Consider the following 16,497-nt stretch of genomic DNA (forward strand, 5'->3'; position numbering starts at 1 on the left):
TATGTTTTTTAAGGCATTGTCTGTCCTTTGGAGAGGTGTCTTAACTCCTGCATCTCAGGGATGCAGGAATGCCTGTGGGAGTTAAACACTGAGATGGACAGTGAGTTGGCCTTGGCCCACAGTGAAGTCAGCATCAATCTGAGGCTGTGGGAAATGGGATGTTAAGAAAGGAAACATCTAGTTAGGTTATGGTGAAGAGAATGGAATCATAGGAAAGATTATGTAAATATGTTCATGCCAAATAATGTTATCTTTTGAGATCTTGTTTATGACTGACTAACAGTACTTTACATATAAGGCAGTGTTTTGAGTTCTTGTTATTCATTGGTTCCCTGCCCTCAGATTGCACTGTATATATTTATATGTTTGCCCCATTGTTCTGTCTTTGAGGTAGGCTTGTGATTTTTTGCTGGCTCCAGGTATTTATTAAAGTTATTTTTCAGGCTATTCATTCATTCCTGTCCCTGCTTCAGATGGCATCCTGGCTGGTCCAGTCTCGTGTCAGGTCACCAGTAACAAATGCTCCCCTGCAATCTCAAATCTTGTTTTGTTTTTAACCATCTAGCTTTTAAACTGTGGCCATTTGTGCACTGCTTCTCAGAGATTCATGAAATGTATTTCAGGTAAGTGAGTATACTGGTGGGTTCAAGCTGGCTACAGGGGAGTCCGTGGGGAACAAATAATTAGGAGTCAAAGTTCAAAAGCACGTTTTTATTCTATTTGGTTTTTTAAAATTTGAATGCATGAGTGGTTGGTTGTGAGAATTTGCAGTACAGGTGAGCCCCTGCTGCAGAGACCAAGTCTGGTGGAAGAGCAGTTGTCAGCTTTGGTTTTCTGGCAACTGGGGACAGCAGAGGCAAATGCTCAGGTGTGCTCTTATGGATAGGAATGATTTTCCTGTTTGGGTAAAAACAATTACCTGTTTATGTAACCAGTCATTGTGACATGGAATGAGGTGTATCTGTCGTCCATGAGCAGTGTGACTTGGCCTCATCTGGTTCCCCTAAAAATGCAGCTTTAATTTCAGTGTTCCTTTCCCATCCCCCATCTGTATTGTTCAGTGGATTTTGTATTTTTGTTTGTGCTGCAATCTTTTTAATACCCAGATCTATTCACATATACCATTTGGTCTAACACAACTAGAAAAAAACGTCATACAAATTCCTATGTTCCAGAAATAAATGGGCTAAATGGAGACCTTGGGATAGCCAGTCTGGCATACCTGAATGAAATGGTGATGGGATCCCAGAGCCAGGAGCTCTGCTCGGGTGCCTGCTTTTCTTACCTGGCTTCTGCTTTGCTCCATTTTGAACTTGGAATAAGAATAATTAAACCTAGCTTTTGTGCAAGCAGAAGTTAGCAGTCTAATCTCATTTTTGTGCTTAAACACAAAACTAAGGTCTGAACTTCCGTTTGTGAAGTACGTACCACTTTTTACATTATTAATGTTCATAATCAGTCAGATACCTGCTGTTCCTTAATTCACCTTTGACTGGAGGGATTTAATTGGTCGCGCAGTGTGTATTTGTTGTCAGATAACTTCAGTATGGAGGTATTGGTGGCAGGTACATTTATTTCTCCATATGTGAAGGAAGCTAACTTTTCTAAGGCATTTACTGTTGCTCATAGCTATTCACACAATTTCCAGCAACAATTATTTTCTGCAGTCTTTGATTTCCACCTAGATCAATTCTCTTCAGTTCATTCTCTTTTTTGTCAGATTGGTTGTTGCCAGGTCTGCAATTTGCATAGTACTTTTGAAGTCTCTAAAATGAAATGCCTGATTGAGCTGGCAAAAAACCCCAGTCATGGTGTAAGAAATTGGACTTGTGCCATTGCTATATTCTGACATGGATATACCCCCTGCCCTGGGGTCACAATTTCCTTTGTGACTATGTGTTGTTACAGTTGAGAAGTGTGAGTGGTGGACTACAAGGAAACTTTCAGTGTTGTAAAACTGTAAGTCCAAAAGTCTCTATTTTGGGTAATTTGCATGTGGCTTGTGTAAAGAATCTTCTCTCTTGCCCTTTAGTACTCACTGATTCACAACCAGAAACTATTTGTTTCTTTATTATCTGGAAAAGAGGCGGCTTTGGGGTGACCCAGTTGTGGCCTTCCAGTACCGGCAGGGAGCCTACAAGGAAGATGGAGAGAGGCAATTTACAAGGGCATTTAGTGACAAGACAAGGGGGAATGGCTTAAAATTGCCAGAGGGTAGGTTTAGATTGGATATTAGGAAGAAATTATTCACTGTGAGGGTGGTAAAGCACTGGAACAAGTTGCCCAGACAAGTTGTAGATGCCCCATCTGTGGATGTGTTCAAGGCCAGGTTGGATGGGACTTTGAGCAAACTGGTCTAGTGGAAGGTGTTCCTGTCCAAGGCAGAGGGGCTGGCACTAGATAATCTTTTAGTTCCAGTATTTTCCCTTCCAATCCAAACCATTCTGTGGTTCTGTGATTCCAATCCAAACTGTTCTGTGGTTTTGTGATTCTATGATTATTTGAGATAAGACCTTGCCAAATTGGTGCAAATTCCAGTTGGTGGAAAGCAGCAGAAATACCTTTATACTCTTTCTTTGGTTACCAAAGTCACACCTTGGAAGTGGCAAACACACAGCATGCTGCTGATTCTGATTTACAGTAAACATTTGACATGCACTGATTCTTCTCTTCAAGCTGCCAACTTGGAAACTGCCTTGGATAAAGCATCCAAGCTGTAGTACCTTTGGTAGAGAGAACACCTGCTAGCCCATAAAAGTGTGGATTATTTGCCTTCACACAAAAAGGTTTGTAAGAAGTGGCTACAAGAGAAAACATGCAGGTAAACTTAGATACCGTTAAGTTGCCTCTAAAATAATGTGTGATTTGGACACTCCAGGGAGATGCCAGATAGCAGAAGGAATTAAGAAAATTTTGAATATAGAAAAAAATATTTTGAACGTGGAGAGGGGACAAGGGATTAACAGCATATTTTTAAAGTGCTTATGTCTTTGCTCTTCACAATTTACTGAATATGCAAAAAAAATTATTAACTTCTCAATGTATACAACTTAAAAGGAAGAGACTTTGCAGAAATTTGGGCAAAGCAAGAAGTTCTCTTACTGAGACTTCTTGAAATTAATTACAATTTTTAAATTACAATTTTTAAAATTACTATTAAAAGTAATTAATTTTTATTTTTTTTCTCTCAGCATAATCTGCAGGAACCATGGTGTTTGAATCTCAGTAGGCCTGCTCTACTTCTAGATACTAGGTGATACTGAAAATAAATCTGTCATTACTGCTGCACGGTTATTACTAGAAGTGAAAGTTTAGGACAGACAGAAACTGGAGGTAAAGGTTTGCACATTTACATGATGGGTGTTCAGTGCGTTATTGCAGTTGAAGGAAACAGGGATTACTTTGAATTGTGTTCAGGGTGCTCTACCAAATGTTTAATTACTGGGTCATTTAATTGATTTTGATATGACATCAAGCATTCAACATCAGAGACGAGACTGCATTGGTACTTCTGTGTTAAAAAAAAAAAAAACAAATCCAAAACCAAAAAATCCAACTGTATTCCTTACCCAAATGAAAATGGCTTTCACCTGAAGGTAAATCTTGGAGTGTACACTTCTTTAAAAGAGATATTGGCAGGAGTGCCCTGTTCAAGCAGTCACAGGTAATAATCAAAATGCTCTAAAAACGGAATTAGTGTCCTTGTGAGAGGCAGCATGACAAATAATCCTGTGTTATGGCCTGAGAGGTAACTGTGTCTTGCTGTATCTAAAAAAGAGCTGGATCGATGGCTGCTGATGGGGCTAATCAGAACAGCAGTGGGGGTGCTGAGGTTTTTGATTCATCAGATAATTAAGTCTCTCATCAAATTGAAATGGAACCTGGTGGAAAATTACCTGCAGCTGAGCAAGAGAAAGCCAGTGACATTTTCTGTGTTAGTTTATTAGAAAATGCAGAGTGTCAAGATTTAACTGCCCGGAGGTGCTGCCTGTGGAGGTGAGTGTGGAGATCAGATCCCCTTGTGGTCCTTTGTCTACACGCACAAAGTTGGTGTCCTATGCTACAGCTCGGCCTATAGTGCAGTATAATACCTGGGTTTGTTCTTGTTATGGGATTGATGAAAGCAGTCTTTGATACATTGTGGCCTTCTTCTTCCTCCTTGTATGCCAAAAGCATGTGCTGCTTTAGGTCTGGGTGATATCCGAGGGAAGGGATTAACTTTCATTAAGGTACTTAGTGAGTGTGGACTTCGTATCAGAGATACTATTTCACTCTGTCTGGGCCAGCTATATTTTCAGTAATAGATTATTATGGAAATATTAATTTGTCCTTGATGGCTATCATTAGTTCTGTGATAATTGGAATGGTGGTGGTAAAAATTATTGGATGGATAAAATCAATGTAAGTGTTAAGGCATTTCTGGCCCTGACTGCTTGCTTTTCCTCACCTGTAGAAAGAAGCAGATGGCAAAATTTTCACTTGGCTTGTGATATCTATAGTAGATGGTATAAATATTGAAGAGTTTCTTGTGAGAAGGGGCTTTAGAGCTTTTGTTCCAGCTGAATCCTGACCAGGCAGGGTCAGGAATCCTGGCAGCTGGTGCTGGAGGGAGCCTGTAAAGCCATCAGTCACAGCATTCAGCCAGCAGCTCTTTGTGCAGGAGGAGGCCAGGGTCTGGGCTCGAAGTGCTTCTGTGCTCAGCAGCAGTGGCAGGGAGCTGCCAGAGGTGGCCCCCAGGTGGAGAAATTACCCCTGACTCTCTGAATCAGCAGAGGCCACAGCCCAAAGCAAGCTGCTGAGAAGGGTGCAGCTCTGCAGATTTGGGCCTGGGAATCTCTCACTGAGGCTGGAGCAAGGCAGATGAGCTCCTTGTCTGCACAGATGGGGTGGGATAGTTGTCACTGCTGTAGCACTGCAGTGGCTGGATAGAGGCTCTTTAGGAAGGCCACACCATAGTTACAAGTTGGAATGGTTGGAGCTCTGCTTTGGGAGAGATGAGAGTCAGCTGAGAGCTTGCAGAGCAGTGATGGAAGACACACCAACACGGGGTGGTGTTGTGGATGTCTGCTGTAAACTGTGAGGAATTAGGCAAAGCTGTCTTCAGATATTTGGAAGAAGTCTTATGTCCCAGATCCTTGTGGGAGTCTAGCCAAACATCCCAATAAATGCTGGAGGGACAACACATCAGGGCACAAGCAATCCATGAGGTTTCTGGAGTGCATTGATAACAATTTCCTGATAAGGTGATCTAGGAGCAGATGAGGGGACATACTCTGCTCGACTTTGTACTTGCAGAGAAGGAAGGACTGATCAGTGATGTGAGGGTTGAGGGCAGCAGTAACCATGAGATTGGGATGTATGGGATCCTGAGATGAAGGGGAAAAGGTGAAGAATTGGACTTCAGGAGAGCACTTTGGTCTGTTCTAGGATTTGTGTGGAAGAACCCCAGAGGAGATCATACTGGAGAGAACTGGGGTCCAAGAGGGCTGATTGGTTTTCATCCATGGTGAGGACCTGTCCATTCCAGTGAGTAAATCAAGCATGGATTTACCGTGGAAAACAACTTTCTACAATGACATGACTGGAACAGTGGTTGTTTATTTCAGCTTTAGCAAGGCTGTCATCACTGTCTCCCATAACAGTCTCATAGACAAACTAATGGTGTATGGATTAGATGTTTGGACAGTGAATGGATTTACCTGGCAGAACGGCTGGGCTCGAAGTATTATGGTCAGTGGCACAAATTCCAGCCAGAAACTGGTCCTCAAGGATATACCCTGGGTCGGTCCTGGGGTCAAATACTGTTGGATATTTTCACTAATGATCCTGATGATGGGATAATGTTTTGGTGTACCTTCAGCAAACTTGCAGACAAAAGTAAAAATAAAAGGGAGCACAGCTGAGGCTGACAGCCTCCTGGGCTGCACTCAGAGTATCAGCAGGCTGAGGGAAGTGATCCTTCCCCTCTTTTCAGCATTGGTGAGGCCACATCTGGAGTACTGGGCCCAGTTCTGGGCTATCCAGTGCAATGGAGACGTGGATGTGTCCTCCAGTGTCTGGAGTGGACTCGAGATAATGAAGTAATATTGCCAACTGCTGAAGGACAGATCTCAGTGTACTTTACAGAAATGCAAGGGAAGAGTTCTTCTGCAGAACAGATGGAAGCTGAATATATCAGAAATATTAAAAAAAAGAAGTTTAGGTTTTCCATGAGGAAAGCATATATAATCCTCTTGGAATATTATTTCCCTTTTTTTATATACAAACTATGTGTATGTTTATAAAATTTATAAACAGAGGATAAATACACATGCAAATGTGTATATATGCATTTGTATGTATATACAAGCATGTGTGTATATATACACACTAAAGTATAAGTAAATAATACATAGAAAGAAACCACACTTTGACTCCAGGTCATCACAACAACTGTTACACACGCTCTTGGTCCTGTTCTATTATAAAATCTGTCTTACTGTATTGTTAATACAGAAGGGCAGGAGGTAAGCTGTGACATCAGTACTAACATGTAATTCCTGCCCTGGAAGACCTTCCCATCTGAATACCTCCTTCAGCTGCAGATGAGCAAAACTCTTTTTTTGTGCACTTTCCTTTGCTGTTTGGCCGTGCTGCTGGATGTGTTTACAAAACACTTGATGGGACATGCTGCTGGGAAGGCTGTAACTCTGTGGCCTCAGAAATGCCAGGGATGTGCTTGACCTGCACCCACCATGTGTCACAGCTGAGCCCTGCGGAAGGCAGCAAAGCCTGTGGGAGTTGAGGAAGTCTGGAGACAGCACGCACGTGGTCGGCCCAAACACAAACAAACAAACCCACCAAAAACCTGGGGTGAACAAAACCTGAGTTTTCAATGTGAGAATGCCCAGTATGAGAGACATGCTTCTGGTTAAAATAGAGCAGGAAGCAGCTTGCTCACTTATGTTCTGTCTACTAATAATAGCTGCAAATTCATTAAAGTAATTGCTGATCTAAGATTTTGAAGGCTCCATTCAGGTAAAATGCCTGAAGACATCAGAGAGTGTGTTTTTGTGCTTATTCTTAAGGTACTTGAACCCTGCATCTGTCCTTCAAAGGGCCTTGAGGAGTATCAATGTTTCCTTTATAGTGTTTTTAGAGATGGGCAGGAAGTCCTGGAAAAAAACCCATGACTTGGACTCCGAAAGTCATCATTCACTTTACCCTTATTCACTCCCTTCCTTCTGAAGAGCCTGCATTGCTTTTGGTTTTTCCCTATCATATATCTCCTGCCTGCAGAAATTTGTAGTTCAAAAGATTTGTAGTACAAAAGAACAGCAGGGACTGGTCTCTGGGTGCTGATGGACTGGCTGTGAGTGCTTTTGTCTGGGCTGGTGGTTCTCTCTCCGGGTTCTGAGCTGGCAAGTGTTGGGTCTCCTGTGCAACAAGTCAATAACACTGTGATAAACCAAATCTCTTACTCTTCCATATACTTGTTGTTTCAGTATTTTATTAAAAAAAGAAAAAAAAAAAAAGAAAAAAAAAAGAAAAAAAAAAAAAAGAAAAAAAAAGAAAAGCTTCTCAATTATACAACCCCACTGGAGAGGTCTTTCTTGGCCTTCAGCCTAAACCTGGATTCCACCACCCGTAACTTGTATTAAAAGTGTCTGGGGTGAAATCAGTGGTGGTGGCAATGCAATTTACTCTTAGCATGTGGTGTTTATAAAATAAATACAAGTGGCAGCTGGTATAACTCATGAAAACTCAGTGTTTGGAAGGGACCTAAGCCAAAGACCATCAGTCCATATAAAAGTTCATGTTGGTTTTAGATTGATCATTTTGCTGTGCTATGTGGGTATTGCTTGTGGCCCAGGTTAGCACTTTATGAGGCACCAAAGCTAAAACATTGAGCCTTTCTGTCATTTACTGTCCTGCTGTGTTCAATTTAATTATAGACAGGCAATTAACAGCATAGGTGAGAGAAAAAGTGAATATTTTACTAGACTTACCCTGAAATCCACCAACAGTAGGAAAAGGGAGTTTGCTGTTATGCATACAATAACCAAGCAGGTTTCAACTTTCTAAAGACTGAACTGACTAGACAAATCACAGGGGTTCACACATACACCTTGCTCCATAGACAGCCTGTGCAAAGACTGATGGGCTGCAGGCATCAGGATGGAGGATGAGGCTTGGGACGGGCCCTTGTCAGTTTTTTTCCTCTCTCATTAGCCCCAGTTTGTGTATAGCAACACTGTCAGGAGCTTGAATTTCTATGCATTGCCAGAAGCTGTATGGACATCTCTGTTGTCTGCTAGTTCTGGGAAAGTTTATGAATAGAACAAGGTGAGGGTCACACTGAAAAGTTGTCCATGGACACATCTAACACATCAACATCTAATAATTTTTGACTCTGTTTTTTTTTTTTTTTTTTTTTTTTTTCTTTCCCCTTTGCAGTTCTTTTGCCAGCAGCTTTGCCGTCTGGCTTGCCAGAAATCGTTGGGTACTTTGAATGGCACTTTTATTCAACATCATTTTAACATCAAGACATTTTTAGGGGCATTTCTCTCATGCATGCTGGCTGTAGCCTACAGGGCTCCTCTGTGAGCCAGAAGGTCCCATGATCCATTTGGGGTGAGAAATAGCAATTCTCAATGTTAAAGCTACCAGGCTGAGGGTATGACTTGGCAACATCTGGCTTAGTAGCAACACTGGCTTAAAAAATACCTTGCACTAGGAGCTCTTTTCACCTGTGCTGTTCTCCATCCCTTTTTCATTAGCCCAACTATTCATGCCATGCAGTAAAGGATAGGATTTGTTTGCTGTGTGTTTTAAATACTGGCTTGGCTCCCTAGTACTATTCCGTGAGTGATGCTCAGCAAGCAGTTATGGTTTCTGAAAAGCCACCTGCCACACAGCCATGGCCTGCTAGCTGCTTTACATCTCCTGTAACTGCTTTTACCTGGGCAAAGTCTGTATGAAAATAAAGCGAGTGTCAAGGGGCTCCACACAACAGGGACAGTAATTTTAAAGGCACCTGCAGAAGTGCCCTAAGTGGCTGTGCAAGGCTCAGACTGCTGGGGTCTGTGTTTCCAGCTGGGGAACGTGGCAGCCTCCAGTGCCAGCTGAGGGCAACTGCAGGAACCAGGTGCTGCTCTGCAGGTGGCAGGTTGCAGGCTGGGTTGGAGCTGCTTGTTTTTCATGCAGTAGTGTGATCCTGTTTCTAGGTGGGGAAAAGTAGAGTTTATAGTCTTTCTGAAGGATAGTGTTTTTATGCCACCTTCTTATGTACAAAGGAAGAGAATTCCCATCACCCTGCTGTTGTCCTTGGCCTTTTGAGGAGGATGGTGGAGGCTTGCCTGATCCTCCTCTGTAGGTCAGAGAGGATCTTAAAATTTACTGTGTTGCAATACAATCAAACTTGGTAACTGCGGGCCAGATTTTGAGGCTTTTTGTTTGTTTTGGAAAGTGACATAATTTCCTCTATTCATCATTCAGAGGAGAATCCTGCTGCACTTTATTATCTATCTGGAAGCATATCTTGAATAGAAACGGTAAATTGGTCTCTGCTGAAAGGATATGGATTGTTTATTTGTTGGCTGTTTTGCTGTTTTATTTCTGATCCTTTTTGGGGTTGGAACAAACCTTGAGGTTTGTTCTCCCCTCTTCACCACTCTGACCAAATATGTTCCTCCCCAACAACCATTCACAATTTCTGTTGCTCTGTGGGTTTATACTTATTTATTTATTTGCACAGAGGTGCACCATCCTAGGGGATGACTCAGATGTTCAAAAATAGGAGTGCGTGGTTAGTAAAAGGTGGCCACAAACCTTCTAGACAATGCTTCCCAAGGCTCAGCTATCCCTTTTGGTTTCTTTTGTTTTCTTTGCTCTCAGACATTTGTCTCCAGGAGCTCAGAGACTGCAGCTGTGATTTCTTTTTTTCCTTCGTGTTGGGTTGGTAACAGTGATTTGTGAGCCAAAGAGTTGAATCATATTTCCATGAATAAAGTCATCACAGTATCAACGTGATGCCTTTTCAAAACATAGGAATTAAGAGCTAGTTTAATTTAATTTAGTTGGAACCCTCCACCATTTTTATTAAACATAAACACAACGTAAGTTGCTAAAAGCCTCGGAGAGATTTATTAAGGCTCCTAATTTAAGTCTTGTAGAAAAGTCTTCCAAGATTATACAATGAATAGATTTTTCATTCCACTAAGGGTTTGGATTTTTTTTCCCCCATTTAAATGTAATTTGAAGTGCTGCCTGGGAACACGCTGTAATAATTTAAATCATCACACGTCTCCTGTTAGAAGTAGGGCTGTTCTGGCTGCCGTGGTTGTTAACCTGGGAACAGATGATTGAAATGATGAGCTCTAGTCTGATGTGTCAACACACTTGGGCAGACATTAACATGCAATTCTTCAAAGGCATTTCATGGACTACCACCATCTTTGCAAAAGAAACATTTAAATCTCTGAGTCAAGAACCTGAGAGTCTTCAGTAGCTTCCTCCTTTATGTCTTTGCATATTTAAAAGACATGTTCAGCATTTTCCATGTTTAAATCTGTTGAAACCAAATCTCTCTTTGCTGCTGCTAGGGCTCTGTGCTCCTCTGCCTTTAACTGATTTATGAATAATTTACCAAAGAGTGCACTCAATTATACAACACCACTTTTAGTGCTCTCCTGGGCTGTGGCCTGAGCCAGCTACAGCTGGACACCACTGGCAGCCACCTCCTGATCTTCACCAGCTGAAAAGTAAGTGATGGGCAGAGATGTGGGGCTCTGTGAGGGCCACCCCAGCACTGCCCTTGATGCCCCAGCAGTGTCTGGTGGGTCACTGGTGAGCCCGTTGCATCTGGAAGGGTAACAGAGATGCTGCACCAGCAATCTTTCAGCATTCCTGCTCTTTGTCACTTGGTAATGGGGAAAAAGCCACTCATTCTAATTGGAAGGAAATTGTTTGTATGAAAGTTGTTTAATTAAAAGAAGGTTCACAAGTTGTTTAATGCATCAATACAGAAGACATTTTCCCATTGCTTTCTGGGTTATATAAGGAGGGAGAAAAAGCAGGATTTTTACTCATGGACTTCATCCTTGAATTAGTGATGCTGTCCCAGGAATAAAGAGATCAGGGGGATCGCCCAGTGTTCACAGGGGGTCTTTGCTTTATTTTTTGAGTTTTGAAAAAGTAAATTGTTTGTGACACTTCTTTAGTCTGACTCTTCTCTGCTCACGAGTCTCTGTGAGATAATGCTCATAAACTCTTTCTTTTGAGCAATTCTACTAAATCTCATTGGTTTCCAGGAAAAGAAATTGCAACCACTTTATGACTTCTGGATCATGTTTATTGTCATGTTAACATACAAAACCTTATTTGGTCTTTTAAAGTAAGGATAAAAAAAGAGGATCCTCTGTGTTAATTTCCTCAAAAAATAGAATTCAAATGAACAGTCACTTGTGAACTATCTGTAGCTTAATAGTAAATTAAAAAGCATCAAAGGGAAGATATGGCATGTCCTTTACCTTTAGCATTTTAAAATCAGTCATTTAAATAAATCTGAGATGTGCTGGTTAAGCAAAATGTTACTGATGGGAGAAATCAGCAACTGTGGTAAGAAAAGTGGGGGAAATGTTTGGGTTTTTGTGGAGGATGCAGTTAATGAGAAAGAAGCACCAGCTTGCAGTCAGGAACCATCTGGGGGAAACAGGTTGTATGGCAGCCCCCTTCACAGAGAGGCCTGTTGGTGAGCAGCAGAGACAAATGCCAGTCTAAGTGAGACTTTTTTACAAAGACCAGGATGACAAACTCCCACTCTGCTGGTACCTTCTGATGCTGAATAGGCTCGAGATGTACCCACTCCAGGAGCAGTCACAGGCAGAGCAGTAACTCAGCAAGCATTAGGCTGTTGAAGGCACTTAAGGCATTCCTCCATCAGAGAGCTCTACTGGATGTGTTGGAAGGGTCCAGTTTCATCGTTGATACCTCTGGTGGGACACGTAGCACGTACAGCTGCCTGGAGCAAGAAGCTGGGGATGTCCGAGGAAAGCTTGCCCAGCTAGTGCTGAGGCATGCAGTGCCTCTTGAGTTCCTCTCTGCTGGAAACAATGTCACTGGGAAAGTACCACATGTAAGTAAAAATCCATGCACAAAAGGGTCTTAACATTTGTCAGTTGGGAAATCAGACATGAAGTTAATTGTGTGACTTTACTGATGAGCTTTGTTAAGGGCTTTGACACCTCTTTTATTTTAATCTTCTCTTTACTTTTTTCCCTTGCTTTCTCTCCATTATCCTCACTGCTACCTGTCCATGTACTGATAAAACTTGTGAACACTACAGAGAAGATAAAAAGGCCTCCAGATGTTTAGACATGACTCTGATGTTTTTTTCTTTTTCTGAGAATTTGCTGTTTGTTACTATTTAAAATACACATGTGTTTTTTACACTCATTGACTTCAGCAAATGCTCAGCATGTCTACAAATTACCCCTGAAGTGTCAGGTAGCACATCCAGAGGATGCAAGTTTTATAAGCTTTTCAGTACTATTGATTAGTTCATTAGATGTATCAGCATCACTCCAGTAACCCCTGCAAAGGCTGGATGTGAGTCTATTTTTCTAAGACAGAATTCAAGCATAATTTTATTTCCTCCTTCTAAAGCCTTCCCTGTTTTGCACATTGTGGCCTCCCTTAAAAATGTAACATTTGTCTGATGCAGGATATTGTTTTAATAGGACAAAATGGGTGTTTTGGAAAGAAAATGATGTTGTGTGTGGGAAAATATAAAATATATAATACAAATGTTTAAGAAAGACTGCCCATTAATTCCTTTTTTATAATACTGTAATTATTTTACTCCCCTTTTTTTTTTTTTTTTTTTTTTCTCTTTACTAGGATGGCACACAGTGCAGATCTCTAGATCTCTGCTATTTGAGCTCCTAGTGCTGCTTACAGCACTAGGGGCATATGTGGGCTCCACACCTTTACAGGGAGGGAGTAGGCACATACTCCATGTGGGTTTCTCAGACATTTACAGTCTGAGGCAGCATGTTGAGCCTTCAGGCTCCAGGACTATATTCTTATTCTGTAGTGAATCTCAAGGTGTCTTACCATTTTTTTTTCACTGCAGTATCTCAATCATGGGAGTGCACTGTTCCAGGGTGGGAAGTGGCACATCTGCCTGTTCTTGGGCTGTTTGGTGCTAGCTCAGCAGCTCTCTGTCACGTCATACCAAATGGTGCTATGGGGCTGAGGATTTTGTCAGGGCAAACATGTCTGAACTCACATCCTGGACATGCAAGGCACTATAGTAACCCTATAATATACCAGCAGGCTTTGACAGGAAATGATGGTGGGTTTTGTTTCTCTTTTTTTACCCCTGTTACCCACATTTTGTCACTTCTCCCTGCTGCAGGCACAGTTTCATTACAGCTGGTGCACAAGCAGGCATAGCTTTGGTATTTTGTGCTGTCATCAGCAGACTCTTGCTCTTCTTCGAAGAAGTGGGACATCAGGCTGGCCTGGCAAACCTGCTGTTGCTGCTTGGTGGCCACTTTCACCAGGCATTTACTGTTCCTTCTATGGGTTTGTTTACAGGGGTCATTTTGGACTCTCTGAAGCAGAGAAAACAGTTCTGTTATGGGTCTGTACTGTGTGGGTGTGGGAGGAAGCAGATGTAGGGGTTTAGGCTTGTCTCTTTCAGTGTTTTTGCTGGGGAAGTAGGAGAGAAGAGGGAAAGCTGGGATATGGACAGTTATCAGATTTGTGGGTTATGGAAGTCTTCACACTTTACATCTGGAAATCAAATACAACACAGAGTGTTTTGTTCTAAATTTTAGTGAACAGGCAAAATATCTACTGTTTGCTTATTAGTTATTCATAAGGTAATTTTCTGTGCTGATGCTGGGTAGAAGAAGATACTTTGAAGTAAAGGAAAAAGCAGAGAAGCTCTTAAATAGCCTGTCCTTCCCTTCTGTAGTTGGCTCAAGCAGTCTGTTGTTGCAGGCACTGCTGTACTGTACCCCTGTTCCTTGGTGCTTACAGATCATACATTTGAAAACATGCAATCACTGTTTGTTCCTAGTTGCAAAATGGAGGTGACCTTCAGCCTCAGCTGCCTTTGCTTTATTCCTTCCAGCATGACACAACCTTTCACCTTATGTTCACCTAAAAGTAGTTGCTTTTATTTTCATTCACTCATTCATTCATTCATTCATTCATTCATTCATTCATTCATTCATTCATTTTTATTGCTCATGATGATGATGATTCAATAGTGATGTGCAAGTATCAAGATCTTCACTTCTTCCAGCCTAAATACCCTTCTTTGTATTGACCTGGAGATCAGTTAGTGAGCTAGAAATAAACTCCTGGTATTCTGAATCCCAGTCCACTTTCTGCTACTTTTTGCTATAGGTAAATTTGTCCTAAAGTAATAGCTGAATGAATAACTTCCATTCATCTTTGAATTTCTTCTGGCTTGTATCCTTCTAGCAATGCAGAAACTAAAGATCATGGCATTTTCCACATGCAGCTATACCTCAACTGGGAAAATGGGCAATGCTTCTTGCCTGCATGCTCCCTGATATATTTGCTTTACCACAGATTTAGAAGAGGAAAGTGGAGAAGGCACTGGGTTTCCACCCAAATCCTTTTTCTGGACCAACCCATAGTACAGGTGCCCAAACAGCTGCAGTTACACATGGAAGAAGATGAAAGTTTGTGGCAGAGAGATGAGGCCACATGGACAGGGAAGAACTCAAGCCTTCTGAAGCCAGATTCATTGCTGAAACCAAAGTATTGTGTAACAAACAGCTGCATGCAGAGGGGAAAGTGGATTCACTTCTGTTGCTATTTTACAATAAGCTTTGCTCTTTTAGCACTCAGTTGAGGATGCTGTCTGAAAAGAACAGTGGATTCTGTCTCCTTCTATATTTTCTTAGTGTTACTAGAGGGAAAAGTTAGTTAAAATTATTAACAACATAACTTCTGGCAGGGTTCAATAAGTTTTTGCCGCTTAATGTGGTACAGATAAGCAGAAACATTTTCATTTCACTGAACATGAGGCTCAGGGGAAATTCTGTTGCTTGTGTATTCTGTGGCATTAAGAGAACACAGTTTACAGTGAATAAACTGGGTTGAAAGCATGTGGGTTATGTTTCTCAAGAAATTCTTTGGTTTTTCAGTTTCATTTTACCTAGCCTTATGTTACCAGGGGCGTTTATTGTACTCCGGAGCATGAGATTTTCAGGAAACTTCACTTTATTTTTACATAGACCATAGGATTAATTCTATAGGTGAAACTTGCTCTATAGGTACCATTTTTTTTCTCGATGACTGGCCAAAGCTTGTGGTTTATATTACAACCAAAACAAAGTTTATACTGTGCCACCTTTCATTTCCAGCCTGTGGGATACTCTCTTGACATTACCTTTGCTACCACACACATACAGTGTAATGTGCATGTTTTACTTGAAAGCAAATATCCCAGTATATCTTTTCCTTAGTGAGAATGGAGGTAGGGAGAAAAAACAATAAAATCATGTATGTCTATTTTTAGTTTTAATGCAGAATTGGAAGTAAGTAGAATATAATACAAGATATTTGGATCCTGAAGTAAATAAACCAAATCTTTTTTTCTACTTCAAATTGAGCTCGTTCCTTCTGACTTCCAACACCTTAAATATTAGACCTCTTTAAATCCTTTGGAAAGGATTTAATTTTAAATTAGGTTGTTATTGGTAAAAATAGCGTTAATAAAGTTTTGCTCAGTACACAGAGTACCTATGTAGGTGATTGTTGTAATCCTGGTTCTAAGGCATGATACACGTTAAATCTGTCCCTACTCCCTGTGACTGTACATGCAGGTGTTGAGCTTCTGGTGCCTGGGAATGGCTGATGGGATTCTCTCTCTTCCAGACACAGCTTTTCTGTCTGCAGAACCCTGTGGACCAGCTCTTGAAGCTTGGATGGATTTTGACCCTGGAATTTCTCTTTTCAGGAAATACCACCCATGTTTAGTACAGCCACATGGTGAATTTGTTAAACTCTAGGCTATTTGTAGCAAGAACAAGAATAAGATTAGGGGCAAGAAGAAAAGGAAGGAGAAAACAGAATTTGAACAATAAGAGGACCTCACGCTTAAGCAATTCAAGTCAGGCTGACAGCTGACAGTTTGTCCAATCCACTAACCCCAAGTTTAGGATTTTTGCAGGCAACTCTTGACATGTGGCATTCTCGCATCCTGGCACGTAGCTTTTTATCCATTTTATGGTCTTTTACTTTGTTCAGATCCTAATCATGACAAAAAGCTGTGTAACTCTAAACCTGGGCATGGAAAGTAAAATCCTCACAGCTTTTAATAGATTATCACTGACCTCTTGACTCCATTTTGTTGCCTGGAAGATAAAATTAAAACGTGATATTGCTTTCATCCTTGCTGCTTGTTGAGGAGTCAAGCAGAAAATTCAATTACTGTTACAGCTGCCAGATTATGTTCTGTGCCTGTGATTT

At 41.3% G+C, this 16,497-nt stretch overlaps 1 pseudogene; it reads left to right on the top strand.

Moving 5' to 3' along the window:
* Positions 1-1,546: 1,546 nt before the first annotated feature.
* LOC136358791 (chloride channel protein B-like) overlaps positions 1,547-16,497 on the top strand; it is an 87,441-nt pseudogene continuing 72,490 nt past the window's right edge.

The sequence above is a fragment of the Sylvia atricapilla genome, chromosome 1, assembly GCF_009819655.1.
Source record: "Sylvia atricapilla isolate bSylAtr1 chromosome 1, bSylAtr1.pri, whole genome shotgun sequence".
In the NCBI taxonomy this organism is placed as follows: Eukaryota; Metazoa; Chordata; class Aves; order Passeriformes; family Sylviidae; genus Sylvia; species Sylvia atricapilla.